General features: G+C 37.0%; 1 protein-coding gene across 1 annotated transcript in view; it reads left to right on the forward strand.

Annotated features, from left to right (window-relative positions):
• The first annotated feature begins 3,494 nt into the window (after positions 1-3,494).
• The window catches only part of tenm3 (teneurin transmembrane protein 3), a 289,706-nt gene continuing 272,575 nt past the window's right edge, over positions 3,495-20,625 (forward strand). The window contains exons 1-2 of the mRNA XM_077525263.1: positions 3,495-4,142; positions 18,588-18,643. The gene's annotated coding sequence lies outside the window, so the exon portion shown is untranslated. The remainder of the gene's footprint in view (positions 4,143-18,587; positions 18,644-20,625) is intronic.

The raw sequence follows: 20,625 nt of genomic DNA on the forward strand, positions 1-20,625 counted from the left end.
GATCTGGAGCATCAACTCAGACTGACTTGTATTTTCTTTCGCCCACATGGACGCAAGTGGCAAATGTTTTTATGCTTTGGTTTACCAAGAGATGACAATTGGGAATATTAAGATCCCCCCACTCCATTGATTTATGAGCTCATTTATATTTAAGACAGGTGTTAATGCAGAAAGTTTGGAACCAGGCAATTCAAGAAATTAAAAAATAGTGTATTTGTTTGCATTTTGTACATATGCTGTAATATTAATTTCTCAATTTTATTTCACGAAACAGGCCCCACTAAGATTATATGTTTTCATATGTTTGTATGTGTCATCTTTATTAATCAGTAAGAGAGATTCAGAGATTCCCATGAACTGCAATGGGAAAATCGTACACATTGTCTTGAAACAGTGCAAATATAATGACTGCAATACTTGGCTTTTATTTGTATGTTTTTAATATACACAATCAATCAACAATATTAGTACCCTCTATAATTTTTTATAATTTAATTGCAGTCACAGCCCTTATTGTAATTTATTCCTACAAACACACTGAAATTATGTTGCTTTTTTTTTTAATAGGAATTGCGGCTTGACATTCCAATCCTTGTTAATATTTTTACTCTATAATGTTCACAAGTGTACCCATCAACAACCAGCTAATATATGTTATTATTATCAAAAGTCTTTGTGGTTAAAAAGAAGGCAATAATTACAAGGAGTGAAAAAGCTATTACAATACTGACGGCTTGATTGCGCTTCATGTTGGGTTTGCCGCTATTCCCAAGTAAGCTCTCGAGTGGCACATTTGAATTCAAATTCATTTTAATTTGTGCATTTTCAACATCCCTTTCTTATACACACATTGATTTCCATCTTTAAAAATTGTATGTTTGATTGAGTGCGAAAAATTATTCAAAAGAATGATATAAACGATCGTATATGATTCCATTCAACACATTTAGAAGCATCTTATTTTGTTTGATAAATCCAATTATTCACAAATAGTGACACCTGGTAACTTGTATATACGGCACACTCTCCCAAGATGCAGAATTGAATGAGATTTTCTTTTGTGTAGTCTTACAAAATCTACAATAAAAGTGTTCTGACACTATCCACCAAACCCAAGCAACAGAGTACATCATTTGATACAGCTCGATTGTGTACCTTATGTGGGTATAGTGTCCTCCAGTACACACACTGACATTGGCCCAAGAAAATTGTATTTTAAGTTTCTGCAATAAAAGAAATTAAATCCGTGAGTCCAAATCTTTTATTTTCACATTCTCAAACCCGATTCAATGAAATACAGTAGAAAGACGACCTTGCAAACCAATTAAGAGCTTAAACAGCTCCTCAAAGGTAGATTGCTCTTTTTAAATTACACAATCAAAGTATAATGCAGTCGATAACATGTCTATATGGCAAAAGGGTCCCACATATGCCAAAAAAAAAAAAAACTTGAGATATTGATATATTTGAATTCTGCACTTAATTCCCTTTAAAATGATATATAATACACGGATGTAGCTGAAAAATTGTCAAGGTCACAGCAGTTTTAATGTTGGAAAGTTGAAATTCCTAGTTTTGAGAAAAAGGGCTTGAAAGTTTTGGTACGTGCATCTAACAAATGTCCATAGCAACCAGTACTTTAGGAAAAAGATATGAACTTGAAATTTTCAGGAACTGTTAAAATATAAATGGAAAGTCAATTCCAATAGCAGGTAACGCCATCGTCCAAAATTTGAACCCTTTAAAACGTTTTGGAAGTTTGACCTCTTAAGAGATGAAATCAGCCTCAACTTTGAAGATCACACTCAGTATACAATTCATTTGCTGAGGCTTTGGTTTTATTTTATTGTTGCTCCTTATGGTATTTTCTTGCTTAAATTAGGTCATATTACCACAGTGGGAAATTTGAATTAATAATTTTGTGTCAATTAAAAGATTATTTTCCATTTGCCTGTGAAAAATTCTTTATTGATAACTTCATGGATTTGATGTCTCAAATGCTTTTGAAAATGAATAAAATGAAAATGTTAATATGAAATGTGAAAATATGAAATGTTAATATGAAAGTATATATATATATATATATATATATATTTTTTTTTTACACAGCGCCCTAAAAACCCTATATGAACCATTGAATATCAGTACGATGTAGAGATCACTTTTACACTTTATCCACAGCGTTTGCTTGTGTGTAGGTTGTCAAAAATGAGGATGAAAACACCTCATTAAGCGAGTGTCTTACATATGGCACAGCTGTCGCACCTCTGCTTTCCCCATTCACAGCTAAGGGCATGTAAGTTCGAGAGTAAGTTCAATATCATGGCTGACCCCACCCCCACTGTATAAATCGTTGCAATCAATAGTTCATTGAAAGTATTAATATCCATTCCAAATCAGGATAAAGGTATTGATTTGATTGTGAAAACTATTTATTTTGCAGACATCAATTTTGATTTCGATGGAACTAAAAATATGTCCACAGGACCTAAAATAAAGTTTTGGATTTCCTTCCAATTAATTTTTTTGTCTTCATGCCCTCCAGGTAATGTAATTTGTCAGGCGCATTGAAAACGACAGCACATCAGTACCACCATGGAGGTGCACACGGGCTCTAGGTGGTGCAGTGGTTACTGTTGCTTGCCTTCAACGCAGGCGGTGTGGGTTTGCTTCCCCACCCTGGAGAGCGTGTTTGTAAGTGTGAGTGAGTGTACTTTAAAAAAAAAAATAATAATAAAAAAAATGGCATTGTGCTCTATCTGTAGCCATTTAAGGCTGTCCTATATTGTTGGGCTTTGAGTGAGTGTTTTGAATTTGGTAGTTTGTCATTTGCTTGTTAGACAATCTGTTTTTGTTGTTGTCTGACATGTTTCGAAAGACAGATATTTTAAATGGGATATTCTCCCTTCTCCTTCATCTTCTTTCTCCTCTCCTCTCTCCATCCTCACCTCATCTCTAGTTCATATGTTGCATATGGCTCATGTTTTAAGACTAATAAATATATTTTGAGTATACTCTGTTGGCCAAGTGTTTACATAAGTTTACATAAATTAATTAACTGGTGTCAAAGTGAATATGTTAATTCAGTTAAATGTAAATGAATTAGTTTGGTTCAGTAACTAAAATGTTAAGAACATATTTTGGATCAAGGCAAAAAAATTAAGGTTGGTTCAATTGAAGAATTATTGTTTACATAAACAGGTTATACGAAATCAATTTAGTTTCTGTGAAGTCTAATATTTTAGATGTGATTATCTGGACTTTTATTTTATTTTTATTTTTTTTTTATTTTTTTTTTTTAGTATAAACGGGGTTATAATTTTTCCAGTGCACTACTATCCATTCGTACTATCATTCCTCGAGACAATCAGGAACGTATTGCTGTGGTTGCCGGCGCACACGCGCACGCCACAGTGGCTTGGGACGCCAGGATTGGACGCAGCGGGGGATCCCCAGCAGTCTGTTTCTGCATCGCTTGGCATATCATCTTTCACCGGGAGGCGATGCGATTGTGCCGTCTCCCACTTGCAGAGGGCAGCACTTGCTGAGCGATGCCGTCCCCTTTCTTTCTCTCGCTCCGACTTTATTAATGCGCTGCTCGTCTACAAAGAGAACGAAAGAGCGAATTAAGGCTTGGTTCACCTTTGGTGACCTGAACTGTACTTTGGAAGGGGGGAAAAAAACACATTAAGCTCGACTCTTTATTACTTTGCGTTGTGTTTGACAGCCGTTGGGACAGCGGACTCCATCCCCGCCACTCTTTATTGTTGATTTGAGGTTATGACAGCCGCCTGCATCGCATTGCATTGGACATGAATAATCCATCCTCGTGCTCGCGTGGGCGGAGCTTTGATTTTGTAGAAAGCAACAGCATTTAACGATATTATAACTACACACTTCTTCTGTCCCACAGCGGGGAAGAATTATTTGGATACCAAAAAGTGCTGAAAATGGGAGCGCGCGTTCTCATTGGGGATTCTCTTTCTTGTTTATGTGTCGTTTTGGTCATTAAATAGCGAAACAGAGACTGATTGTGGCAACCTGAATGGAAGAAGTTGCCTTTGCCTTTTCTTTTTTTCGTCTTATGTTGAAGAACCGGCCTCACCACGTACACGAGGACAAGACTGCGTTGGGACTGACAGGTAAGTCAACACGTAAAATTCTTGTTTTGTTTTTAAAATTGTGTTACGGCTAAACTACTTTCTAGAATACCTTTCTAGGAACTGTTTTACAGGGAATTATAGGCTGCAATAAATCGCTTAGTGTCTGCCAAACACTAACATATGTAGCCTAATTCACATTATCTAAAATATATTTAAATCAGACTTTCGTAGTTTCTCCAAGTCTTCTATGTATGTCATCGGCAGTATCTTTTATTAATATTATTTTTTAAAGCCTATACGGTCAATCAAATGTGTTCCTTCAGTCAAAATAAGTCACTCTATGCTGTCTGTTATTTTAAATATAGTCTACACATCGTTAATAAAACGCAAATATTTCACCCACACAACCTTTTTAATGTAAAACAAAATTAACACAGACAATCCAAGTGTAGTCCTGATAAATGAACAAATGAAACAGGATTGCTGGTCATACCTGTATTAAGATTGTGGTGAGAGCTGAAGTCGTGCTGGCGGTTGTCATTATGGACGTGTGTGTGCGATGTGAGCGCACTGAAGGGAAAAGTGATGTCGAGAGGAATTTTCGAGTTACACGGAAGCAAATTGCTGCCGTTGTATTTTACTGTATTGCATTTCTTTTAAAACTTTAGAGACAAAAGAAATGTATACACGTAGCCTGTTGCACAGTCACATCATTTTTTTTTTGTTATCGTGCAATATGCGCATTTGTGCACCGTGCTGCTTGAACCCTGCATGGCGATGCTTGTTGCTAGTGAACTCACAAAGTGCTTTGACCTGACACTGTCGGGAAATGCTTGAAATGCAGCCTGTCTTCCACATATGTTTACAAACAGAATGTGTGTCCGTGATATATCCTCTTGCCCCTGAAATAATATTTTCTATTAAATTGCCAGCATACTTTCTGCCTATCTGCTGCCTTCCTATAACCACAGCACATAATTCCAGATCTTCAATTTATATATAGATGTATCCAGGGGCGTGCAGTGACCTTCGGTGGGGCAGGCGCTCAAAGTAAAAAAAAAAAAAAGGAGCACATGATAATGTGCCTGCACTAGACACTCACCTGGGGTACGAACTTCGAACCCATGCCACCACCGAACCGCTGAGCTGAGGGGGATGAAAAATTGATCGAGGGTGTGTGTTTGTAAGGGGGTGTGCGTGCGTGTATGCGTGTGTGCATGTGGGGGGAAAAAAATCCATTGTAAAATTATTATTATTTTGCAATGCCGATGCCAATCACCCACAAAAAAACTTGTTTAACATTTGTGTATGAAAAATTAATTATGAACAAATATACATCAATAAAAATTATTATGTAAAATGTACATGATATTTGCGTTTTAATGAACACAAGCACTGCTTTTATGATTTTGTTATAGTGCATGTAGCATAAAAAAAAATGTGTTACTTTACATTTAGCCTGAATCAGGTAAGAGCAAATGCCGTTTATTATTTGTTTGTGTAGACTGTCGATCTTTAGTTATTGCAATTGTACCGCTACGCAATAATTAGGCAAGCTAGATTGTTTGTTTTTGAGAAAACGCTGGTTCTTAATAGTCCCACTAATTTCTGAAAACACTGCTACCTGTTTCTTAAGGACCTCACGCTGGCCGCAAGCCCGATCACTGTAAAAAAATAAAATAAAAAATGAGCGGTTGGTTAAAATGAAAACAAATATCATGGAGCAATTTCAATTGAGAACATGCCACACAACATATCTAGCCAAAGAGAAAAAAAAGTTAGAAACATCTACTGAAAGTGTTCCTTCTATTTTTCACATTGAGCAAACGTCTAATTTTTTACAGCGCGGTGCTTGTCAGCCATGTGAAAGTACAAGAAAACGTGACTATAGTGTTGACATGATTAGCAGGTGGCATCAATTCTATGTCTGCCTTGTCAGATTCTTGCTGGTTTATTAAAATTCTGATTCAGAGTTACAAATACCGACATTTTCTGTGTACCTTAAACGCATCAGTAGTTGAAGCAGATGGGAGAAGAATGTTAGTTTTACCAGAGATTTTTGCCGTGGCGAAAGGATCGTGGTCTTTATGAAATTGAATGGGAGGCGTTCCCCGCGTTCTCACTTGCCAACTGCACCCAAATGTCACAGACTTCATTGTAGCTGATAACGTCTACAAGATCTATCAAATTACGCCATTTGTTTTGCTTGAGATTTCTTCACTCTATGACCTATGACCTTTTGTTTACCGTGAGTGAGACTAAAATAAAAAGGGAGCGACCAACATACCAAACGGCAGCTGTAGCGGCGAGCGGCCTGGCTTCGAATGAGACCGCGTTTCGTATTATGACGTCGTCTTCGATGATCTCGTGACTAAAGATATCGTGATAATAATTTATATAAATTATGTTGTTGAATTTTAGTTTTGAAAGGCAACAAAATGACTGGCACTCACACACCAAAAAATAAATAAAATAAATAAATAAAAAAATAAAAAAAGGTTAATTGATATCAGTGGCTGTGATTGGCTGGCAACCAGTCCAGGGTGTCCCCCGCCGAAGGCCCAGAGCCAGCTGAGATAGGCGCCAGCACCCCCCCGTGACCCTTGTGAGGAATAAGCGGTCAAGAAAATGGATGGATGGATTGATCCAATGAAATAAGCAAAAATGCCACATATTCTGGATTCATTACAAATCAACTGAAATATTGCAAGCATTTTATTGTTTTAATATTACTGATTGTTGCATTTTTTTTTACTTGGTCTGAGGAAATATTCTAATATTTTGAGATAGGATATGTGAGTTTTCTTAAGCTGTAAGCCATAATCAGCAATATTAAAAAATAATAAGAGGCTTGCAATATTTCAGTTGATTTTTAATGAATCCAGAATGTATGGCATTTTTGCTTATTTAATCGCATTACAGAAAATAATGGACTTCAAAACAATATTCAAATTTTCTGAGACAGTCCTGTATGTCTATGCTTGTGAACAGGCTGAAAAATGTTGCACAATTTGAACTATTTTAGTATTATGGCAAAGCATACTAAAGATGACAGTGCTGTGCATTATGCCCAACAGTGCGTAATTGATGATACATAAATCTGGTGACATGAATGACATGTGTGCCACTTTGTACAAATTTGATTTTGGTAAAGCTATATGTAGTTTTGGTTGTAGTGCTTCATATTGGTGAGGGGTTTTGCAGTTCGGGTGTGTAGTTTTGTGAATTGTGTTATCATTTTTGATAAAACGAGCCTAGTTTGCAAAATTGTGTTAATTGTTCTTCCTCTGATAATTATTTTATATGGTGTAATATGCTACAAATTACGAAATGATTAGTTGTGTTCACTGAGAAATGACTGAATAGCATACTTGCTGGGTACACTCAATTATGGTCACACTGGCTACAAAAAATATGGAAACCTTCAGAACTAAACGAGCTTTTACTGACAATTTGTTACTTTTCATCAACTTTTTGATTCTTGTATGACTTATCGAGCTGATGAATGTCCTTCATTAAACCGGCAAACTGCTCCTCCTATGAGAACATGGTGGAAAAACAAATACAATAAAATTATTAAAAAAAACACAAAAAAACAACATCAGCTCAATCATGCACGCACAGATAGATAGATAGATAGATAGATAGATAGATAGATAGATAGATAGATAGATAGATAGATAGATAGATAGATAGATAGATAGATAGATAGATAGATAGATAGATAGATAGATAGATAGAGATATTTTTCCCTGCAATTTTCTTTCTCAGTTTACGGTTTCGTGAGCACACATTTGTTCACTCCAATGTAAACATATCTGCTGTGCATATGTTGCACTGACTTGTGAAGACAACAACAACAAAAAAAGTTAATTTAAATTGTTAAAAAGTTTGAACAGCATTTGTGTATATTCAAATATGTCTGTGCTTGTGAACATTATGAAGAATGTTCTACAATTTGAACAATTTTAGTTTTATGGAAAAGTATACTAGATGACAATGCTGTGCATTATGCCCAACAGTGTGTAATTCATGAGACATAAATCTAGTGACATGAATGACATGTGTGCCACTTGGTATAAGTTTGATTTGGGTAAAGCTATATGTAGTTCTGGTTGTAGTGCTTCATATTGGAGGATACGTGAGGGGTTTTGCAGTTCGGGTGTGTAGTTTTGTGAATTGTGTTATCATTTTTGAGCCGAGTTGCAAAATTGTGTTTAAGCAATTGGAAAAACCTGCAAAATGTGAAACAGCGATGGCGCTTTTATACATATGATGATTCGATGAAGTGGAAGTGCTGTACATTCATACAGTATGAGGTCAAGTATAATCATGAGATAAATGCATTAACCAGTATATATAATGTAACATTTATGTTGCAAACCAAAGTTACTATATTTCGGTAGAATTTTTTGGGGGGTTGTTGGTAACGGTGATAGTGACGTCGCCCCCCCCCCCTTTTTTTTTTTTTTAGAGATTTTTTTTTGTGAGATTGGTGATAAAAGTTGAAAAAAATGATTGAATTTATTATTTTATTTTATTTTTTTAATAGGGGGAAGGTTGTGATGGTTGTTCAACTACACTAGCAAAACATTTTGAGGCCTAAAATTTCAAGAGGAAAAAACAAACTGCAGTGATGAAAATTCACATTTGGGTTGAAGATGATGGTGCATGGTGATAACACTGCACATAAAGAGAACTAACTCATAAAAATAGAAAAATGAATTAGTGCTGTTGCCGTGGTGATCTACAGTTAATGCCACTTCTCTTCTTTTTGTGCTGTGATCAAAGTTTTTTGCTTTACCAATTGTGGCCATTATAAAATGACAAGGCAAAGGTCTATTTCAAGACGGTGTTAAACTGCTGATGAGATTTGTTTGTACATTTATGAGCTATGCTTTCTCAGTTACTTTGGCTTATGATTCTATGTTGCCTGGTTGACATTTGCTAATTGTTTGTTTATTGAAAATATAAATGACAATAACGACAATAAAATAGTGGCATTAAAAAATTAGCAATATATAAACTGAAAAGGTATGTTGTCTTTGCTTAAAGTAGATTTATGCAAAGAAACAATCAATGAATTAATCATTAAAACTTTCCTCAGAAAGGTATCCGTAAATTCTTCTCTCTCTCGTACTGACTACGCATCGTTTAAAAAAGCTATTTAGTTGTGAATAGTTGTCAACTATCAGTATATTATACACATATTACTAACTTGTTAATATATTCATTGTCAACAAATGTATTTTTAACTCAGCCGCTATGTAGCTTGATTGATTTAAAATTTTCTCAGTGTAGTTTAGTCACTTTTTTTTTACACTTAAATGTTAAAACAGAAGAGGGCCAAAAAAAAAAAAGAAGTAATGTTCCAACCACTTTCTCATGGCACTACTCTTTGGTATTTTGTCATCATCATCATCATCATCATCATCGCCTCGACATCAGATGTGAGCAGGTCGATATAAACTGCGTACAGTAGATCCTAGACGGTGGAGCAGAACAGTATGCTAAAAATCTAGCAGCAGTAATTAAAGTACAAGCAAAAAAATCTTTCTATAAATGATGATTGGCTAGAAAGGTACAGCGTAAAGGAATGGCTTCATCTTGTTACTGATGCAGTTTTACGCAATCTCACATCATACTTAACAAGAGGAGGATGAATGCAGTGGTGCCGCATATGTGGTGCGGGTGGGCATTTTCATTCCTTCCCGGCTCCACATTTCTCAAACAGGAAAAATGTAATAGAAATCAAATCAGCATTTGTCAGAACCTTTAAAAAAAATTTAATTCATAAATATTACTATATTACCGTTATTATGTTGTTTGAATTTTGGCTTATGAAAACCTGATGTGCTCTAAAGGAGAAAAACACGAGGCAGATTCAGAATAATCTTTATTTATATTTATATCAGCCATAAATGTCAAATGCAAAAAAAATGTCTAGAAAAGTTTACGTGCACCTCTGATTTAAAAAAAAATAATGTAATATATATATATATATACACACATGTATGTATAGGACTGTCTCAGAAAATTAGAATATTGTGATAAATTCCATTATCTTCTCTAATGCAATTAAATAAACAAAAATGCCACAGATTCTAGATTCATTACAAATCAACTGGAATATTGCAAGTCTTTAATTATTTTAATATTGCTGATTATGGCTTACAGCTTAAGAAAACTCAAATATCCTGTTTCAAAATATTAGAATATTTTCTCAGACCAAGTAAAAAAAAATAAAAAATAAATCCATAATCAGCATATTAAAACAATAAAAGGCTTGCAATATTTCAGTTGATTTGTAATGAATCTATAATGTGTGGCATTTTTTTTTTAATTGCATTACAGAAAATAATGGACTTTATCACAATATTCAAATTTTCTGAGACAGTCCTGTATTTATCTACACACACACACACACACACTCATCCTTGTACATATATCTTTGTGAGGACATCCACTGACATAATGCATTTCCTAGAGCCTTACCCTAACCGCAACCATCAAAAATGATTGCCTAAACCTAACCCTTACCCTAACCCCAACCATAACCAGACAAACACAGACAAACCCCAACACACGCATGCACACATTGAGTTCAAAGTTCAGATTTTTCTTGCATCTGAAAATGCTAAACTGTTACATTTTTTTTTTTCAATAAATTTTGTGTTCAAAATTAATTTTTCTGTGTTGGCGATGTACGGAAGGAAACAACTGTTGACATGTCAAAAAAGAAAAAAATGTTCATGTCAAAGTTTTTTACAAAAATTTCTCATTTTCTCCATTTTGTAGTCAAAAACAGAAAAATTGGTTAAACTTAGTGTTGTTCTATTGCCGATAATTAGAGAAGGGAGAACGTTAGAAACATACTTTTTTTTTTTAAATGAAAGAAGAGGGTTTAACCTTTCGTTTGGTGGGTTCCATGTTTATATACCTATAGAACAAAATATTCTGTGGGCCTTCAAATAGGAGTGAAAATCCTCAAAAATGGCTGGCAAGCTGGAGCTCGCTTTTCGGTTTGTGTCCATTTTTGCATGTGCAGTAAATCAGGTCAAAATAATTGTTGTAAAGAGAAAATAATAATTATCGAATTGATATACTGTACCACAAATATAAAAATCTACAATAACATGGAGACTAAAGTGGCATGTTTGAAAGCCTAGGGTTTGTGCGTTCGGTCCTCGAGGGCCGGAGTCCTGCAGGTTTTGGATGTTTCCTTTCTCCAACACAGCTGCTATATGATCACCTCATCAGCAAGCTCTGCATAAGCCTGATACCGATCCTGTTGATTGTAATCAGCTGCGGTGGCGCAGGGAAACATCCAAAACCTGCAGGACTCCGGCTCTCGAGGAACGAGTTTGCCCACCACTGCCCTAGCCTATGAACTTGAGGTATAGTGGAATCCCTCAGTGGTTAGTAAGCGCTATGAAATCTCTTACAGATGGAAACAGTGAACATGAATGGAAGCTGAGGGAGGAAAAGGTAATTTAGGAGGACGTGGGAGTAATTCCTTGCACACCTTTCAGTCATAAATATGGAAAGGAACAGTGCAGCTCAGCCAGCCCTCCTACATACAGAATGTTACTCTGCGTTCTTGCCGGGTGAAAAAGTAACCAGCTAAGGGACACAGAACTTAGACTAGGGCTGTCACTAACGACTTTTTTTTTCAAATCGACTTTACTTCTCATGTTTTTAACGAATAATCAACTTATTATTATTATTATTATTATTATTATTATTATTATTATAAATTTTTATTGTATTTTTTATTTTTTTATTTTTTTTTTAGTTTTGAGGCCGCAAATGTTGAACGTGTTGAATTGAGTGGATCCCAAATACCCATTGTTCCTTATATTTCCTGTACAATAATAGTCTTCAATTTACAGTCTAAGAGCGGAGCGCCCGCACACACGCACGATGGCACCCACACGGTGCTCCCCAACTTGTCAAATGACAAGCCCTCCCTTGCGTCAATTTCAGTGTGTATGGTCATTAACACACAGGCGATGGTGGTTGTTTTGTTTTTTGCCGTTATCCGCAACTGATCACCGAGTGTACGACGGAGTATTAGGGCCAACGTACAAATATATATCTTTTTTTAGGGGGTAGGGGCAATATGATGAGAAAAAAAGTGGCAAATTTGCCACTTTTTAATATGACGAAAAAAAAGTGGCAAATTTGCCACTTTTTAATATGACGAGAAAAAAGTGGCAAATTTGCCTTTATAAACTGGCAAATTTGCCACTTTTTTCTCGTCATATTAAAATATGGCAAATTTGCCACTTTATAAACTGGCAACTATGATATTATTAATCTCTGCTAAAGCAATTAATATCTCCTTGTTTGAAAACCCGACCAAAAAGTACATTTTAAGGAGTGCTTCCTCCATACTCATTTTGCAAACTGTGACTTGTGTAGCGTGACATATGCGTTTCCTTTCTGCCGACACAAACAGCTGCGCGGCGAGAAAAAAAAAGGCAAATTTGCCAGTTTATAAAGGCAAATTTGCCACTTTTTTCTCGTCATATTAAAAAGTGGCAAATTTACCACTTTTTTTCTCGTCATATTGCCCCTACCCCCTAAAAAAAGATATATATTTGTACGTTGGCCCTAATACTCCGTCGTACACTCGGTGATCAGTTGCGGATCGCAATCGCGGTATTCACGGCAGGCCAAGAATTTGTCATTCCGAGTGTTCACGGAAAAATAACGTTAACAGATTTGCCGGTTGCGGCAAAATAACTACTGACTAATAGACAGTCACACAATTAAGGTGCTGCCAAGCGCTACACGAGGGAGTGAACTAAATGACAATATTACAAGTATTTCTGTAACATTATTGTAGTGTTTACCTTTGTCTATCTGTGGTACGCTGACTCAAGTATTGCTCCGGTGTCCGAACCATGGAGTTGAACTGGCCACCCATTCACTCGGCAGTCATTTCTACTGCGGCAGCCGCTGTACTGTTCCATGAGCGTTTTATAGTCTTGGTGTATCTTTGCAGCTTATGCAGACTTTTTGAGGGCCGTGTGAGCATTTTACTTGGTCACCTCACCAAGCTTGGCAGTAATAACGTGCATGGTGGCTTGGGTGAGTCCGATTCAAAGTCGTGCTGATGTCTTAATCTCCCAAATGTTGAGAAGAGCCTGTACCTCTGTCCTCATATCCATTCGCTTTTCCTCCATTTTAAAATATTGCAACCAATGAGGACATAATCATAACTAATAAATATTGTAGATACTGTCAGAGTGTACATGTACGCTTGCAGTAAAAGAACCGTATGCTCGCAGTTAGGCTAATGGCGGCTGTGCAACACACCTCCAAATTCAAACAACCAATCAGACCAACCAAACAGGAGCCATTTTTTTTTCTCTGTCCGGCGTGTCCGCATCCATCTCACGGAAGTTTGCAACATACTATGCGCGGCGGCATAAAAGGCGTGAAACATGGACGGCGATTTAGATTTAGCACATAAAAAGTAACTTGTTCTTAGACAATTTCATTCTATTATAATACTAATGATGATAATATTTGAATTAGAAATCAGACAAATATTTGTGGTAAGATGTAGAGTTTTTGAATTGGAATAAAACAAAGTAGTAGTTCACCCTCAAAATCATTTTTTTTATTGATTATTTATGCCATGGAGACTTGAGTACAGTACAGTCTTTTTTTTTATGTATTTTTCACATTCCTAACACAAAAATTGGATTTGAAAAAAAATAATAATGGTGTCATGTTATCCCAATGGATACAAACGCTTTGATTATAGTATAGTATAGTATAGTATAGTATAGTATAGTATAGTTGGGAAGAGGTCACACTAACTTGAAATCTTAACCTTGTCATAAAAAGAGACAGATGGACTTATATTTGGACCCGAGCGTGGGCGAGCTGAAAGCTGCTGCAGGTGTCATATCGTGGTGGAGAGGTGACAGGGTGAGATGTGTCTCATTATCACTGCTAGGTGCCAACCACATGCTGTCGGAAACTCTCCAGTACTCCACTGCCATCATATGATCCCTTTTCTACCATTTTAAACAATTCCATGATTATTAAACTGTTAGTGCGGTCAACAGTAGTCATTTGTTGTTTCTGTAAAGCGCTTTGTGACAGCTAAGGCTGTTTGAAATCGCTACATAAATAAAGATGACTTGGCTTGGGGACATTGATAAATACAGTTGTGTGTCATCTGCATAACTACGATAGTCAACATTGGCGTTGTGATGCATTTGACATGGGGCATATTCTCTGGGGTGCTTAAGTCAGAAATGGTGCGTTGCTGAGCACTTTTATGGCTGTGCAGATTCTCCCATTGACTTAATTGTGCCCATTAAGCACCTTCATGAAATGTATGCACTCTGGGTGGGGTGTTCCCTGTCAAATCTAGTTGTGCATGTACTCTCCCAGAGACAAGCATCTTTACTCTTACGTGCTCAGGAGGCTACTGAGGACGAGCGCCTCATATTACACATTTTGATTCAATGAACTGCGTCTGTGCTCTGCCGCGTCACGCTGAGCGGCTGCTGACTCGTGCTGGTGGTTTGGAGTTTGTTTGAAAACGCAGCTCGGAACAACTACAGTCATTCTAATAGTGGCAATTGTGACTTAGCTTTTTAAACATTTGTTTTATTATGACATATGCTGGTTGTGAAAGGCACACAAGTGCCACTCTCATGTGAATCAGGCGCTCGCTCAACTTTCAGCTGCAGTAATGGAACAGTTCCAAATATGTACAGTTGTGCTTGAAAGTTTAAATATATGAGCGCAATGTATGGTGAGCACAAGGTTTCATGTCCATAAAATCCAAAATACTGTGACAATTGTGGGCGGCACGCCCAGTGGTTGGCACGTGTGCCTCCCAGTTCTGAGGATTCGGGTTCGAGTCCAGGCTCCGGCCTTCCTGGGTGGAGTTTGCATGTTCTCCCCGTGCCCGCGTGGGTCTTCTCCGGGTACTCCGGTCTCCTCCCACATTCCAAAGACATGCATGGCAGGTTAATTGCATGCTCCAAATTGTCCCTAGGTGTGCTTGTGAGTGTGGATGGTTGTTCGTCACTGTGTGCTCTGCGATTGGCTGGCAACCAGTCCAGGGTGTCCCCCGCCTACTGCCCAGAGCCAGTTTAGATAGACGCCAGCGCCCCCCGCGACCCTTGTGAGGAATAAGCGGTCAAGAAAATGGATGGATGGATGGATGTGACAATTGTGATGTGATATTTTCAGAGGTTGAAGTTGGCATGCGGATTTTGGTGATGATTCATCACAATTTTGAGTCATTCAACTCTTTTGCTGCCAAACATCCAAAAATACAACCCCTGTGCCAGCCAATTTTGAACATGTTCACTCATCTTTCAAGACAAACAGAATGTTATGTGCTATGACTCGGTAAACATGATGGATACTAGGGGTGTAAAAAAAATTAAATCGATTTGGCGATATATCGCGATACTACATCGCGCGATTCTCGAATCGATTCAATAAAAAAAAAAAGAGATTTTTTTTTTTTTTTTTTTTAAGAGCTCAGAATTGTTCATTCGGTAGTCTTACCGATTCAACGTCTTATCATCATTGCCTTTGTGTGTGTGTGTGAGTGTGTGTGTGTGTGTGTGTGTGTGTGTGTGTGTGTGTGTGTGTGTGTGTGAATCGATTTTTAAACTTCCATTTTTAATGGAAAAATATTCAACAAAACGTCTGACTTCGGGTTAGGATTCACACCTTGAGCATGGAAGAATGTTATATGAACGGAACATTAAGCCTTAATATTTTATTTTAATGCTGTTCAAACATGAAACAGATTACAACCTCTATAAGACTGAAATTTCAGATAAATAAATAATACATTTTCATATAAATCTTACACTCTACAAGCTTACTGATTAGTATTTTCTAAATTTGAATGAAAAAAAAATTGCAACAATCGACTTATAAATTCGTATCGGGATTAATCGGTATCGAATCGAATCGTGACCTGTGAATCGTGATACGAATCGAATCGTCAGGTACTAGGCAATTCACACCCCTAATGGATACCATATGAAAGATTGAATTCCATTCTCTCATTAGGAAAAAAAAAAGTATGATTCTACCTTATTCCGTTCTTTAGTAATCACCATTTGAAAATAAGTAATTTGTGACACCAAGCTATAATGGGAAAAATAAGGTGAAAACAAGCTTTTTGTAATATATATACATTTTCTGTACAACAGTGACTTTGAAACTAATATTTTTTGTTCAGTGACGCTCTGTGAATTAGATTTATTTTGACAAACGCTCCTGTCTCCTCCCACATTCCAAAGACATGCATGACAGGTAACATGGGCGCACTGAATTGTCCCTAGGTGTGCTTGTGATGTGTGGATGCGTGTTTGTCTCTGTGTGCCCTGTGATTGGCTGTCAACCAGTTCTGGGTGTATCCCAAAGCCGGCTGGGATAGGCTCCAGCACACCCTTGAGCCTTGTGAGGAGTAAGCGGTTAAGAAAATGGATGGATGGATGGATGGATGGATGGATGGATGGATGGATGGATGGATGGATGGATGGATACAAACGCTTTGATCATTCACGACATCCTTGAAAACGTATTTCCTAAGATCCACCAGGTCATTTCAATTGCTTTGATCCATGGGATCCTATTGAAAAGAGATACAATGCTGCCATCTGTTGGCCCTAGTTAGTGGGTGTTTTTTTTTTTTTTTTTCCCAACTCATTCATAAAACCGGAGCTGCTCAAGATGTTGCTCTGCCCATTGGGGGGACACACATTTAACGTCAATTAACGTTGATGGCGTCACTCGTTGGGATTACCGTTAACAGCAGGAAAAGAGTTAAATGACCATTAGCTTTTGTACATTTACAGCTGTGCTCATAAGTTTACATTACACATGGGTATGTAAACTTTCAAATACTACTGTATTCGGTCATGAGCACAATACTCTGATCAAATTTGTTTTATTGTATTTATTTCATACTAACTGCAAAAAACGACTTCAAAGTATCCCGATAGATGAGCCGTGCACACGTCATTGGGGACGATTGTTATAACTTCCGGATCTATACGGGAAAGTCAACTTCACATTTGAAGTGTGAAATACATTCCAAGTGGATCTCTTTGGAATTCACACGTCTCAGGAAATCTCCACAATTCAGGACTTGCAAGGATCCTTACAATGATTATTCATGCCATGGAGACTTGAGTACAGTACAGTCGTCTTTTTTTTTTGTATTTGTCACATTCCTAACACAAATTTGATTTGGACAAAAAAAAAATGCCCCCCATTCATTACAATGGAGACCAAACGCAATGCAATGCAATATTATAATGAATACAATGGTGTCATGTTGTGTTGAGCAAATTCTTCGCCAACAGAGCTATTCAAGCATGAATTAAATCATGAGACCCCTAGTATGCTCACATGCTAGTTTTCTTTGGATTTACCTCAGTATGTTTTCAAACATTGTCCATATTTAAATTTAGAAGGGGTGGGTACCAATATCACGTATCGGTATCGGTGCCTTTACCGGCGTTACCTTAAGGTATCAGTACTCACGATGGTGTCCGATACCAGTATTGGCCGACCTCCACTGGCTGTTTTAGGATCAAATGAGAAGAATAGAAAATTACCATTAATTTCATGCAATGTTTCGGGGAAAATGCTACATTGATATGTAATTCTTTTATTATTATTATTATTATTATTAGGGATGCTCGATACCACTTTTTTCAGACTGATACCGATACCGATACTCAGACCCCCAGTACTCACCGATACTGATACCAACTGCCGATACCTGGAGTACATTTTGACAAATAAAAAAAAAAATCACTAAATGATATTTTTAAACAAATTTCCTTTAATTTTAACAAAAAGAACAGCACAGTCACTCTTCAATAGTCTCAACGCTCAAAATAAAACACAAAAATGCTCTTTTAGTTTAAGATTCACAGTTTTGAAGTATTTCCAAACTGGTGAAGTTTTGGTGAAAAACTGCTGCAAGCTAGCGCCGGTTCCAGGCAAGAAGGACTCACTTAACGTCTTCCCTCTCTGCCATCGGTCGCTTGTATTCGTCTGCGTCATGAGTAGTCGAGTACTTGAAAAAAGGCTGGTATCTGCCCGATACTGATACCTGGTATCGGTACTCGTCCATCCCTAATTCTTCTTCTTCTTCTTCTTCTTCTTCTTCTTCTTCTTCATATTATTATTATTATTATTATTATTATTATTATTGTTATTATTATTATTATTATTATTATTATTATTATTATTATTTGTCGTTTATTGTGGGAATTTTACGTACTTGTACTTGTGGTATCGGTGCTTGGTATCGGTGACTACTCAAGTTGAGTCATCGTACAGGAATCGGTCTGAAAAAAAAAATGGTATGGTACATCCCTAAAATTTAGACACAGGTCCTCTCTCACTAATGATCACCTGTTAGCAATAGTGCCTTATGGTTTATCTTTCCCTGTCTTTTTCACTTTTTAGTTTTGCAAGCGCGTGGTGGTACACTGCTCTTCAACTGCTAGACCATGTTAAAGTTGGTAAGTTAAACCAACGTCAACGAGCTTTCATCTTTGTACTTCTGTCCCTTCTGACTTGCAATACTTTTCAATGTCTCACTTATTCACCATGCAATGTATTGTGCTGTCTATTTCGGTTTCTTTTCTCTCTAAATGTCCCATTAAAAATGGAGAAGATTAGAACCAGTTTGTCTTGATTAGGCTATTATTCTCATAGTTGTGGGGGTTGCATTCACAATTGCATAACAGAAACAAAAATAACAAAATCAATGTACTCTGCAATGTGAACCAGTGTAGGGAAGAAATGATTGATAAATAAAAGCAGGGCATAATACAATGAACGAAAAGAAAAAATCAACATACGAATGAATTGGCAATTTCTGGTTTTGTCAAGTGTCGAAGGCAACTCTTGACGGAAATCTGTTTCCGCTGAAGCACTCGGAGAGAGCTTCTGTGTCTCATAGCGTATCATGCATACATGCAGCTTGAATAAATGAGGGTGGTTGCTCAGCGTTGAACAGAGCGTCACTTTTCTTTTTTTCTTGCACAATGCAACCATAGAATTTAACAAATAAAACAAAATAAAAGGGTAGATTGCTGATGTGAATCGTGCCTTCTGAATATTCTCACCACACACTGCTTTACTGTTGTTGTATCGTAATATAGTTGTCAGTCAACATGACAGGGGATACTTGTATGTTTTTAATATTTGCTGAAAGCAGCAGAACACAGTATTGTGGTCTTAGAGCACAAAAATATAAAATGAATAATAGGGTTCAAATTAATCATTTGAATGTACCCGATGTGGTCTGTAATGCTCGCTACATTTTGGCCAAAATCTTTTGCTATTTTAAATATGGTCACCAGTAGTATATCCATATTAGTAGTATAAATATTACAATGTCTATGTACGTTAACGATGGTGTAGCCGTGTACATTCCAGCAGGACGTGCGCGGGCGAGGACGCCACCGACGCCTCCCTCTCAGGTGTGCACTGCTTGCACCGAACCGGGTGGAGGCTCTCATACTTTAGAAACTGTATTTTTTTGGCTTGCCTCCACAAAAATCTCGTTTCCAAAACCCGGAAATGTATTTTAGAGCGTGAAGTCCTACGCGAGTGGGGAGTGGGCAGGGGCGCAACTACCTCCTTTCTGAGGGGTATGCAGACACATGAAAGCACCCCCCCCCCCCCCCCAACTGCCATTTTGTCAACCATTTACTTTGACGTTTTGACACGATGACAGTAATATTACAGCATGTGATCAGCTTCAAGGGAAATTGAGTAGTATTTTTTGATTCTCCAATGTTCATTCGTTGTTCTATTGCATCAACAATCTTTTTTTTTTTTTTTTTTTTTTTTTTTTTAATGTAGGTCGTTGCAATCTTTCTGCCTACGGATACTGGAAGGGGAAGAATTTTGCAAAAGTAGTCAGTAGGAGTGTGGTTCTCTGAGGCACCACACCGTAGTGTGTGTGCTTCAAAATGCACACCCTTCCAATTTAGGTTGTTGCATTCTATTAGTTTACCGCTACAAAGTACTAAATTCTACACACTGTCTCTTTAATCCAAAACAAACAAGCAAAAAAGATATATACAGTAACAAATAGAAGCAGCAGCATCCATTGGTCAAAGCATTCTCTGTAGTGGAAATATGAAATTACGAGATTTGAAGAACATTTTGTACTCTATTATTATTTTAGTTAACAAAAACTAACAAAATAACTAAAACAAAAATTCAAAAAACGTTTTCATTAACAAAATTAAAAATAAATCGAAAATGTCCTTCGTTTTCATCTTTGATAATTTCATACATGAGCCTTTGGGATTATTTTAAATGCGATTTTAAGTATTTTTATTTTAAGCAGGATAAGGACATTTGAAAGTGTCTTGTATCAGCAGTCAATAGAAATGCACCATCAGATGACATCACTCCTTGGCGACAATTTTGCTTGCTTGATTTTTGGCTCCAATGGCTCACCTCGCCTCGCCTGCTTTTTCATTTA

The sequence above is a fragment of the Festucalex cinctus genome, chromosome 6 (assembly GCF_051991245.1).
Source record: "Festucalex cinctus isolate MCC-2025b chromosome 6, RoL_Fcin_1.0, whole genome shotgun sequence".
Taxonomy (NCBI): Eukaryota; Metazoa; Chordata; class Actinopteri; order Syngnathiformes; family Syngnathidae; genus Festucalex; species Festucalex cinctus.